We start from the raw sequence: 13,016 nt of genomic DNA, 5'->3' as shown, positions 1-13,016 counted from the left end.
TGTAATTCCAGTGTGTGATGATTAAATAAATGTTGTGATTAAGGTGCAGTTACTGCAGTATATCACAGATCAATTAATCCACAGTCACACTAGCTATGTATACGGATGTCCCCCAGGCCGATACCCCAGCAGTTGTTTCGGGATGCCTTGGCTTCTGCTGCTTTAGAAGATGCAGGTCATCCTTGTACATTTATCTGTATAGAAATAAATGGTTCGAGGCATGGTCATTAATTTTCCACAAAGCACTCTGCTACTATGCAAGCCAAATAATTTGTCCCTTTTTCCTTTCTGTTAAATTTGGGAATTATACAATAGATAACAGTCACATATTATCCTGTATATGATATCTGACTTCTGTAATCACTGTATACCATATACCAGTCATATATTATCCTGTATACTGCAGGTGCTATACTATGTGTATAGACATCAGATGATATATAGACTCCTTCATCATATCCTATGAGCTTTATTTATTGTTGTGGAGTTCAATTGTTTCCCATGGTATTTAATGGGTTTTTTTAGAAATTACTTTTGTTATGTTTTTATATTTATTTTTAATAAAGGCATTTTTTTATTTCTTCAGTTGTACGTTGTTATTGTGGCTACTAGAATGGGAGTAACACTCAATCAGGTCAAAGAAGTATAGATGCACAAGTTTGATAAAAAGATTTGGAACTTTTATTGAATTATTTAAAAGAAATTTATAAAACACACATAAAGGGGAAGTGAACCAATGAAGGTGCCTGCAGTGCTAGTAACAAGGGTAGTCAATCATTTATTCTGTTTAACAAGACTTACAAAAGGAGATCATATCAATGAACCCAGTGATAAACACATGAAGAATTAAATAAATAAATAAGTAAAAGGATCAGTATCCAAAATTCATTCATCTAATAAGCATTAGTGGATAACAAGTACATACCTTAAAGTATCCAGCATAGATAAATGTAGTCAAAATGCCATGAAAGTATATATCTATAAATATGTCAATAGGTCATATAGAGAGAAGCCATAAAGCCCACAAGTGGTAGACAAGTGTCAATATAGGGCAAAGTCAATCATGGCCCACAAAATACAGATGGTATCACCAAGCATAGAGATAAACAGATGGAATCATCAGGCATAGAGATAAACAGAATGTAAATAAAGACAATACAGCTGTCCTTACCTGCAGTTGAAAGGTTGTATTGTCTTTATTTACATTCTGTTTATCAGAACAGAATAAATGATTGACTACCCTTGTTACTAGCACTGCAGGCACCTTCATTGGTTCACTTCCCCTTTATGTGTGTTTTATAAATTTCTTTTAAATAATTCAATAAAAGTTCCAAATCTTTTTATCAAACTTGTGCATCTATACTTCTTTGACCTGATTGAGTGTTTGTTGAATAGAAGTATTGTACCAAATAGGCTTTTTACTTTTTGGACTAATAGAATGGAAGTATTAGTAGGATATTTTGCAATTATTGGGCTTTTGTTTTGCAGTATATGACAACGCCCCCCTGAGGAAGCGATAGGTGAAACACGCATCAAGCTGTGGGTGGCTGCCCGATCTCCATCATTTCCACTTGATCACATTTGATTGATCTTTCTCATTGTGTACCTAGTGGGCACTTATGATTTTGGTTACTTAGTCCCACTTTGCTTTATGCCCACTATGGATAAAATGCACATTACTTCTGTTATACTATAACTGGGCTGCAATCCTCCTCCTCCTCCTAATCTTTGTGCAGTATCACTTCTAATTGTATATCTATATATTTTTATGCTCTAATAAAGATTGTTATTTTCCATGGATTTTGTATCGTTCGCCTTATCCGCATTGTTATACATAGTGGGGAAATCTGTCTGTCTTAGGGGATATATACAGTAGACATTATCCATTATGGAGTGTATAGGATTGTAGTGTTATAGGATTGTATTTTGCAGTGTATAGTAATATAGGAATGAGGCTTCAGATTCAGGATTGGTTATTACTTTCTATGGACGTCACTGTATTGTACAGATCTGTAATACTATAGTGTGCAGGGGCCCTGATGCTTTTTAGTCTAATATATATATTTGTTAAAGTAATCAAATTATACAGATCATTACATTGCTGGAGCTACACAATACATCTCCGTATATTCAGAAGAAAACAGAAGAAACTTACAAAAGTCACCAACAATATAAATAATATAAATTACTACTTAAATAAAATAATCTATGACGATGTGTAATGTGAAGTGTAACCACCAGATCTGATGTTACTATGTAACCATTAGTGTCATTTACATTAGATACAAGGGGGCGGAGCTATTACCACTGACCCCTCCCCCAAATGTAGTGTCCCAGTCCTATATAAAGAGGCCTCTTCCATCTGCTCCTCACTTCTTACCTGTAGTCATACAGAAGCGAGGACCACCATGCAGGCCACTTACCTTCTCCTCCTCTGCTGCGTGACCCCCATATTTTCTGCACCTCGTAAGTCCAGTTCCTTTATCTATTGTCTGATTTCTTACAGCTTCTTAGTATATGTAATAGTTATATCATAATATCTTATGCTCTAGTGGTTTTGATGCGCCCCTGGGCCTGTGTCGCGCTGCGTTGCGCACGCGGGAGCTTACCCGGAGCCGGATCTCTTGAGGGTTGTAGTCTCGTGGCGGTGACCCGGTCCGTGCCCAGGGAGTCAAACTGAGCGGCGATGTAACAGCGGTAGATGCAGGACGACTACGCCACCCGTTGAATGCAGCTATGGAGCTGCCGCTGCAGGACAGTCCGCTGAGGCCGGTGGATGGATGGTGCAGCGTAGATGGTATAACCCCCAACGGGAGGGGTATGGCCTCAGGGCAGCAGATGTGGATGATGGGGGTAGCAGGAACCACTCAGAGACGGTGCGGTGTAATTCAGGGTCTTTACTGGTAACAACGATAGACCCTCCCGGAGTACTTGCTAGTGAACGGGGCCTGGTCAGTCCTTGAGCAGATGGGATCTCCCCTGGCCAGGCGGAGTTGTAGGCCTCCCAAACTGACTGTACTCTTCTGGCTACCTTGCTAGAAGCGGATATAAGTAGCCCACGTCCCTGAGTGTACCGTGTGGTGCTCACCCGTATGGCCGGTGACTCGGGGCCTTCTAATGGCTTCCGCTCCACGATGGCGGTGCTGGTCCCACGCGTGTGACCGTGCCTTCGGGTTTCTGGGCCTGAGGACCTGAAATCCCCTGCCGGTCGGCTTCTGCTGCTGGGTAAGAGTTAGTCCCCACAGCCTCGGACGCCGGGTCCGGTAAGAAAGCTTCTCAGTCAGGGCGAGCTCTGCAGCTGCCAGCCCCTGACTCGTAGTAATATTGCTCCCACTGAGCTTCTGCTGTTTCTTCCTATGCTGCTTCTCTGTCTCTACTCTCCTTGACTGACTAACCCTGCCTCAGCCCAGGGTTTATACAGGGGAAGTTCTTCCCCTCCCAAGACTGGGCAGGAGGTGTGGCATGCACAGGATCCCTGACCAAAGGACCTCCCACCTGCTCTCAGACATAACATTACATTACTGTGGAAAACCAGACCCCTGGGGTGCCACATTCCCCCCTAGTGAAATTTAGTACTCCGGGACTAAACATATTTTAGAAAAACATAACAAGATATAACAACAATAACAGTACAATAAGAAGAAACACATAAAGGTGGTCACGGCATGTCCGTAACCGGGTGCAGTCTTTGAAGAAAAGCAAGGTGTCCATTTCACCAAAACAGGGAGACGTAACCAGGTAGGGGTCTGTCCTACCCCGAGTCCTTAACAGTCTCTAGTCCATCCTGGGTTACGCTCCAACTAATTGTACAAGGATTCCCGGTAGATCCACCAAGGATTCCTAAAAATAACTGGAAACACAAAATTATACACAAGCAACAATACACAGATAAACATAAATAAAACAATTTATACACTTCAAATCCTCCAGCGTGCGGGTAACTGGCCTCTAGTGGCCCTAGTGGACCTACGGAGCTGACTGTCTGGCCCTGAACTACAGGGTGTAGGAGCTGTCAAGGGTAAACTGGGCAGCTGTCTACCGGCTCTTTGTCTCACTAGGGGTACGGCAGGCTCACTATAAGCAGAGGGTTGATCCTCCTGTTCTGCTTGTGTGGAGTCTTCTGCCTCCTGGACCGGCTGTTCTTCCAGCTCTACCTGTTGCTCCATAGGTGCTTGGGATGCTGGTTGGAGGAAGGTGAGTACGAGTACCACAACTGCACCATTGACTTGAGTCCAAGACCGAGGGAAGTCCCCGAGCACAGTACTAACCATATCTTCCCTTTCCTCTACGGTTCGATGGTCTTCTTGTTCCTCTTCAGGGTTCCTCAGTTGTTCGGGACACTTCTTCAGGTGGTCCCGGGATACAATGGCGGTGGTTTCCCCTCCGTCTTTACTGATGGTACAAACCTTCGGGTTCTCGTGGCTTGAGGGCAGTACGGTGTACGGGTCCTTCTCCCACTGGTCATCCAACTTGTGGAGTCGTCTCTTCCTCTTCAAGACCTGCTCTCCGGGTACCAGGGGAACAGCGGGAGCATACTGGTTGTAAGTTTTCTCTTGTCTTTCCCTAGCCTGACAGAGACTTCGCTCCACGCTCTCCTGTACTCTCCGGTACTGCTGCTGCCTCTCTGTGTCCCAGTCTGTTTCTGGTGAAGTGTCCTCGGGTGTCAGGACTCCCATTTCCAGGTCAACAGGTAACTTACCAGGTCTTGCCCTCATTAGGTAAGCCGGGGTACAGCTGGTGGATCCCACCGGGATGTGGTTGTATAGGTCCACCAGATCGGGCAACTTCTCGGGCCACAGACTGCGTTCTTCCAGGGGCAACGTTTTTAGAAGATCCATTACCACCTGGTTCATTTTCTCACAAAGTCCATTAGTTTGCGGATGGTAGGGTGTCGTCCTTATCTTCCGGCAGCCATACAGATTGCAGAATTCCTGGAAGACCTCCGCTTCAAAGGCAGGTCCCTGGTCCGTCAGCACTTGGTCCGGGTACCCGTGTGGACGGCAAAAGTGCTGCTGGAAGGCTCTAGCTGCTGTTTGAGCCGTTAAGTCCTTGACGGGGACGACAACCAGAAACCGGGAGTAATGATCCACGATGGTTAACGCGTAGACGTAGCCACTTCTGCTTGGGGTCAGTTTTACATGATCCAAGGCTACCAGTTCCAACGGTTGCCGGGTGACGATGGACTGCAGGGGAGTCTTCTGGCTGGCACGGTCCTTCCTTCTCAGGTTGCACGGGCCACAGTCTCTGCACCACTTCTCAATGGTTCCCTGTTATGTTCTGCTACCAAAGCTAAGGAAAGAGAGGAGATCTGTCCCTACTATAAGACTCAGCTGAATCCCTACGATGTAACAGGGAACCTGATCCTGCGATCAGACCTGCTAAAGTCCTAATCTAGTCTGTACGGAGACCTATAGATTTGGGGAGGGAATCCCTACAAGTACTAAGGACTGGGAGGAATATGGGACACCTCCTAACAGAAATAGTAGCAGACAGACGAACAAACAAAATAGATAGAACATAGAGGTCCGTAGACCAAGCAAACTAACAGAGTTAGATACAGAGCACAGGCTAGCTAGAAAGTAGATATACAATGAAGTCCAGCAAAGCCAGAAGGGCGGAGCAGGATTAAATAGGCCAACAAGGTCATGTGACCAGCAAAGGAAAAAAAACCTAACAGCAAGGTTCTAACAGTACCCCCCCTTCTAAGAGGATCCTCCGGATCCCCTAGGACCAGGCTTATCAGGAAATCTCCTGTGAAACGCTCTGATAAGTCTGGACGCGGAAACATCATCTGACCTCACCCAAGAGTTATCCTCGGGTCCGAAACCTTTCCAGGCCACAAGATACTGCAAACTACCTCTATACCGTCTAGAGTCAAGGATGCGAGAAATTTCATATTCCCCGTCCTCCACCACCGGAGGAACAGAGGCAGAGGCGTCACCATCCGACACAACAGCTTTTTTTAACAGAGAGACATGAAAGACCGGATTAATTCTCCAGGAGGTAGGAACCTCCAACCTAACAGCAGATTGGTTGACAACCTGAAGCACCTTAAAGGGCCCTACAAACTTGGGACCCAATTTCTTAGAAGGAATCCTCAACCGCAGATTCCTAGAGGACAACCAAACCATGTCACCAACAGCGAACAAAACCTCCTGTCGTTTCCTATCAAAGTAGTCTTTAGATTTTCTGTTGGCCTCCTGAAGATTACCACGCACATCCGTCCAAACTCTTTCCAAATCACCGGAAAAATTCTCCTCCTCAGGCACGGCAGATCCCAACTTGGAGAACGACCCAAACGACGGATGTCTCCCAGAACAACAAAAAAAAGGCGAACAACCAGCAGAAGAAGATGTATGATTGTTCAGAGCAAATTCGGCAAGTGGCAGAAACTCAGACCACCCCTCTTGATTGTCTGCCACAAAACAACGCAAGAACTGCTCAACATCCTGGTTTTTCCTTTCTGTCTGGCCATTAGATTCAGGATGATATCCGGACGAAAACGACAAATGAATTCCCAACCTGTCACAAAAGGCACGCCAAAAACGAGCCACGAACTGAGGACCCCTATCAGAAACAATGTCAGTAGGAACGCCATGAAGTCTGACAATTTCCTTGACAAAGGCCTTAGCGAGAGTTTTAGCGCAGGGCAGTTTGACGAAGGGAACCAAGTGACACATCTTGCTAAAACGGTCCACGACCACCCAGATGACAGTAAAACCCTCAGAGGGGGGAAGGTCAGTTATAAAGTCCATAGCCAAATGTGTCCAAGGAGCACTGGGGACCTCCAAAGGACAAAGCAACCCCGCAGCAGGAGTATGTGAGGACTTAGATCTAGCACATATAGTACATTGGCGCACCCACTTAATGACTTCCTTCTGCCATCCAGGCCACCAAAAACTGCGACCCACCAGTCTCTTGGTCTCAGAGATTCCGGGATGACCTGCCAACCGAGATTCGTGACACTCAACAAACAAATCTCTCCTAAAGGTCCCAGGCACAAACAACCTCCCATGAGGAGTGTTAGATGGGGCATTCTCCTGAGCTTTAAGAATCTCATCTTCCAAAACGGAGTCTAAAGCAGCTATCACAACACCTTCTTGTAAAATGTTTTCCTCTTTCTCAGCACCGACTATGGGAGAAAAACTGCGAGACAAGGCATCCGCCTTAACATTCTTAGTACCAGGGATGTAAGTAACGGAGAAATTAAACCGCGAGAAAAACAGTGCCCACCTAGCCTGACGGGCATTCAGGCGCTTGGCAGCGTCAAGATATATCAGATTTTTATGATCCGTAAGAACCTGAACGGGAAATTCCGCACCTTCCAAGAAGTGGCGCCAGTGTTCAAATGCGAGTTTAATAGCCAATAATTCCCGATTACCAATATCGTAATTCAATTCAGTCTCCGAAAATTTTTTTGAAAAAAATGCACAGGGATGTAATCCATCCCCGTTATCCTGAGACAATACTGCGCCAACCCCCACAGAGGAAGCATCAACCTCAACCAAAAACGGCCTAGTAACATCAGGCTGCATAAGGATGGGAGCAGAGGTGAACCTCTCCTTGAGATACACAAAAGCTTCAATGGCCTCAGAAGACCACTGAACCGCATCAGCACCTTTCCTGGTGAGATCAGTCAGAGGTTTGACAATACTAGAAAAATTTTTTATGAATTTTCTATAGTAATTGGCGAAACCCAAAAACCTCTGTATCGATTTCAAACCAATAGGCCTAGGCCATTCCTGCACAGCCTGAACCTTAACCGGATCCATCTCAAAACCTTTGCTGGAGATAATGTAGCCCAAAAAACTAATTCTCTGTACAGCGAACTCACATTTCTCCAGCTTAGCAAAAAGCGAATTGTCCATTAATAACTGTAATACCTCACGCACGCTCCGCCAATGAGACTCCAGATCTGGCGAATAAATCAAAATGTCATCCAAATACACAACCACATTTTTACCGATCAAAGGTCTAAGGATGTCATTAATCAGATTCTGAAAAAATGCAGGAGCATTAGTAAGACCAAAAGGCATAACCAGATTCTCAAAATGACCCACAGGAGTGTTAAAAGCAGTCTTCCATTCATCACCCTCCTTCATGCGCAACAGATTGTATGCCCCCTTAAGGTCAATTTTAGAGAACCACTTGGCCCCCAATAACTGGTTAAACAGATCAGGAATCAATGGCAGTGGGTAAGGATTGCGTACCGTAATTTTGTTAATCTCACGAAAATCCAGACAAGGACGTAAACCGCCGTCCTTTTTTTTTACAAAAAAAAATCCAACCGCCACAGGAGACTTAGAGGGCCTAATGTGACCGGCGGCCAAACTTGTCTGTATGTATTCCTCCAAAGCCTTCCTCTCAGGAATAGTAAGGTTAAATAAACGACTTTTAGGAAGAGTCGCTCCAGGGACAAATTCAATAGAACAATCATAGTCTCTATGGGGAGGCAAAACCTGCGATTCCTTCTCAGAAAAAACTCTCCAAAAATCCTGAATAGGAACAGGCAATTCTCCCCTATCCAGAGCTGCAATACGCCCGTTACAACACTTGTCATAACATTTATGGCTCCAGGATTTAATTTCACTGGTAGACCAATCCAGTACAGGATTGTGAAATTTTAACCAGGGCAAACCCAATATTACTGGAGAAGGCAAGTTATTCAACACTACCAAATCCAATTTCTCATGGTGAACACCATTAATAGTGAGAGGAAATTCACTGACCTTGAGAGTAATATTCTTCAAAGGGGAGCCATCCACAGAAACCACAGCAATGGGGGATGATAAAGGTTCAGGTTTTAAATTGAGTTTTTCCACGAATCCCCCATCAATAACATTCAGTGTAGACCCGCTATCAACAAACACCCGAAATTCCATTAATTTTTCCTGAGCAATCGTGGAAGCAGCTAAAAATATACCCTTGGAATTTAAACAGGCAATACGGGCGTGACTGACCATTTTTTTTTTCTTTCTTCATACGAAGCTCACAGCCTTTAATCAAATGACCAGATTTCCCGCAATAGAAACACAAGCCTTCTGAAAAACGACGGTGTTTTTCTTGAGAGCGAGGTGCCACCGATCCAATCTCCATCGGTTCACCACTGTTAGTACACACATTATCATAACCAGAAACTGACATAGCAGAGGATTTGCTCTCATTAACCCTAGCACGCAGTCTTCTATCCACCCGTATAGCTAATTGCATAGCCTGTTGCAAATCCTCAGGTGTAGGATAAGCAATTAGCAGGTCTTTAACCTTTTCACTGAGCCCAGCAAGAAATAGACTTTTCAGAGCAGAATCGTTCCACCCTGTTTGAGTGGACCAACGACGAAAATGTGTACAATATTTTTCCATATTACCTGATCCTTGTTTTAAACGTCTCAACTCAGTCTCAGCTGATGCCACACGGTCAGGATCATCATATAATAGTCCTAAAGCAGAAAAAAAACTATCCACTGATCTGAAGCATGTATCACTAGGTTGCAAAGAAAAGGCCCACTCCTGAGGCTCTTTGCGCAAAAGTGACATTATGAACCCTACGCGCTGGGATTCATCCCCAGAGGACTTGGGTCTCAAACGAAAATACAATAAGCAAGCATTTTTAAATGAAAAAAATTCTCGATGTTCACCAAAAAATAAATCCGGCAAACATACCTTAGGCTCCAAGAAATATGCTCCAGGACAGTTACTCACGTGCTGACGGAGCTCGGCCACTTCCAGAGAGAGTCCCTGCAGGTGTTTAGCCAAATCCTGAACCGACACCATGATGGAACAAAAAAAATCTTTCCTTAGAGAATTTACAGGCTGGACTTACTGTTATGTTCTGCTACCAAAGCTAAGGAAAGAGAGGAGATCTGTCCCTACTATAAGACTCAGCTGAATCCCTACGATGTAACAGGGAACGGACCTGCTAAAGTCCTAATCTAGTCTGTACGGAGACCTATAGATTTGGGGAGGGAATCCCTACAAGTACTAAGGACTGGGAGGAATATGGGACACCTCCTAACAGAAATAGTAGCAGACAGACGAACAAACAAAATAGATAGAACATAGAGGTCCGTAGACCAAGCAAACTAACAGAGTTAGATACAGAGCACAGGCTAGCTAGAAAGTAGATATACAATGAAGTCCAGCAAAGCCAGAAGGGCGGAGCAGGATTAAATAGGCCAACAAGGTCATGTGACCAGCAAAGGAAAAAAAACCTAATAGCAAGGTTCTAACATTCCCCTCATGCCTACCCAGTGGAACCGCTCGCGCAGCAGGAACTCCAGCTTCTTCCACCCGAAGTGCCCAGCTCCGTCGTGGTATGCCTCCATCACCATGGCTGCGTCCCTTCGTGGCACCACTACTTGCCAGAGTAATTCATGCGTCCGGGAGTTAACCATTCTGCGGCACAACTTCCCTTTGTAAAGGAACAGTCGACTCTTCTCTGCCCATAGTTGTTTGGCTTCCTCCGGAGCGTCTGGTTCAAGGCGAGCCTCCGGCCGAGTCAGCATCTCCTTCACCAGTCGGACGGCAGGGTCGCTGTCTTGCGTTTCCGCCCAGTTGTAGTGGGGTAAGGGGTTCAACGTAGCAGTCTGCTTACTCCTTACCTGGTGGGAATACTGAATAGTCCCATGACGGTGGAACGCAGGGAGTTCAACTTCTTCCAGTCCCTCCGGATCTTCTCCTCCGTCCGGCAGGTTGGGCATCCTGGACAGGGCGTCCGCGTTGGTATTGGAGCGTCCTGCCCGGTATTTGATTGTGAACTCGTAGTTGGACAGATGGGCCATCCACCTCTGCTCCAGGGCACCGAGTCTTGCCGTGTCCAGGTGTGTCAACGGGTTGTTATCCGTGTACACGGTGAACCGGGAAGAAGCGAGGTAATGCTTAAAGCGCTCGGTGACTGCCCATACTACGGCCAGGAACTCCAGCTTAAATGAGCTGTAATTCTCGGGGTTCCTTTCGGTGGGTCGCAGTTTTCGGCTGGCGTAGGCGATTACTCGTTCCTTCCCCTGCTGGATCTGGGACAGTACGGCTCCTAGCCCGATGTTACTGGCGTCGGTGTAGAGGATAAAGGGCTGGCTATAATCCGGGTACGCCAGGATTTCGTCCCCCGTGAGGGCCATCTTCAGCTGGCGGAAGGACTCTTCTTCCAGCTCCTCCCATTTGAAGGGCGGCTTCTGGTTCTTGGCCTTCCGGGACTGGCCTATCAGGAGGTCCTGCATAGGTGCTGCCTTCTTGGTGAAACCGGGAATAAACCTTCGGTAGTAGCCTACCAACCCGAGGAACTGCCGCACTTCTTTTACGCTGGAGGGGCTTGGCCATTCCTTAATTGCGGTGATCTTATCAGGGTCGGGAGCCACTCCGTCAGCGCTCACCACGTGTCCCAGGTACTGCACCTTTGGTTTCAGGAGGTGACACTTGGAGGGTTTCACCTTTAGGCCGTAACTCGCCAGAGCTTCGAACACTTCCGCCAGGTGTTTCAGGTGGTCCTCATACGTCTTGGAATATACGATGACATCGTCCAGGTACAACAGGACCGTCTCGAAGTTTCTGTGGCCCAGACAACACTCCATTAGTCGTTGGAAGGTTCCTGGTGCGTTGCAGAGTCCGAACGGCATGCAGGTGAACTCGCTAAGTCCCATCGGGGTGGTGAATGCGGTCTTCTCCCGGTCCGCCTCTGCTACATGAACCTGCCAGTACCCGCTAGTGAGATCCAAGGTAGAGAAGAAGTTAGCAGATCTTAAAGCAGCCAATGACTCCTCTATCCTTGGTAAGGGGTACGCATCCTTATGTGTGATACGGTTGATTTTCCGGTAATCTACACACATCCTCATGGTGTTGTCTTTCTTTCGGACTAAGACTAGTGGAGCTGCCCAGGGGCTACAGCTATCCCTGATCACCCCAGCCTCCTTCATGTCTCTAAGCATCCCCTTGGCGTGTTGGTAGTGTGCAGGGGGTACGGGTCGATACCTCTCTTTTATGGGAGGATGGTCTCCCGTGGGGATGTGGTGTTCTACCCCCTTGACTCGCCCGAAGTCTAACGGGTGTTTACTAAACACTCTCTCGTACTCTTGAACCACCCGATAGACTCCCTGTTTCTGATGTGAGGGAGTGGAGTCAGTACCCAAATGTAGTTGCTGACACCAGTCCTCCTTTGTTTTCTTAGAGCCGTTACCTTCCTCCGGGTGAGATGGAGGCAAGGGTTCCACAGATTGTATAGCATTTTGGTTAATGGTATATAATTTGGCTAGCGTGGCATACCGGGGCAGGTACACTTCCCTCTCCCCGATATTGATTATGCGAACGGGCACCCTCCCATGGCGTACATTGACCACCCCCCGTGCTGTCAAAATGGTGGGCCTACTGTCTGAGTAAACTGGTTCTACCATTGCCTGGTAATCTCTACCTCTCAGACCAATAGCTGCCCGGCACCAAATCATCATTTCACTTTTTGGGGGCATGGCAATAGGAAAAGGGTCACACATTCTTACGCTACCAATCTCACCGCCGGAGAGTTCCACCTGTTGCCGTCGCATCAGTGCCCGGATCTCTTTCTGGAGCACCCGCTGCTCGCCGGAGCTGGCGTTCTTGGCAACCTGCTGTAAAAGGAAAATCACCTCTGCAAGACAATTTTCAATTACATTAGTTCCTAGAGTTATTTTTGGGTGACTCTCATGTTTGTCAATATCTACAATGATCAGTCCCTGTGCTGCCAGTTCGACTCTACCGATTTTGATGGTCACCTCTTTAAATCCAATCTGTGGCACGGGCTGGCCATTGCTGGCGATGATACTCAAGTCGTCGTCAGGGTAGCGGGTAATATCCGAGTCATTCCAGTACTGCTTAAAGAGCACGTACGGGATGGTGGTGACCTGTGACCCGGTGTCCAGTAGGGCACTCATGGGAATGCCATCCAGTACCACAGGCAAGACTGGACGTCCTCCCACATATCTGTCGCGCCAGTTCGATGGGCCTGGTGATCTTTTTCCTGGGGGTTGGCCCTCTACCCCAGGTTGTGCCCGTTT

The sequence above is a fragment of the Phyllobates terribilis genome, unplaced genomic scaffold (genome assembly GCF_046119375.1).
Source record: "Phyllobates terribilis strain yellow unplaced genomic scaffold, ASM4611937v1 Scaffold_580__1_contigs__length_1029797, whole genome shotgun sequence".
Classification (NCBI taxonomy): Eukaryota; Metazoa; Chordata; class Amphibia; order Anura; family Dendrobatidae; genus Phyllobates; species Phyllobates terribilis.
Note: the sequence above shows the minus strand (reverse complement) of the source record.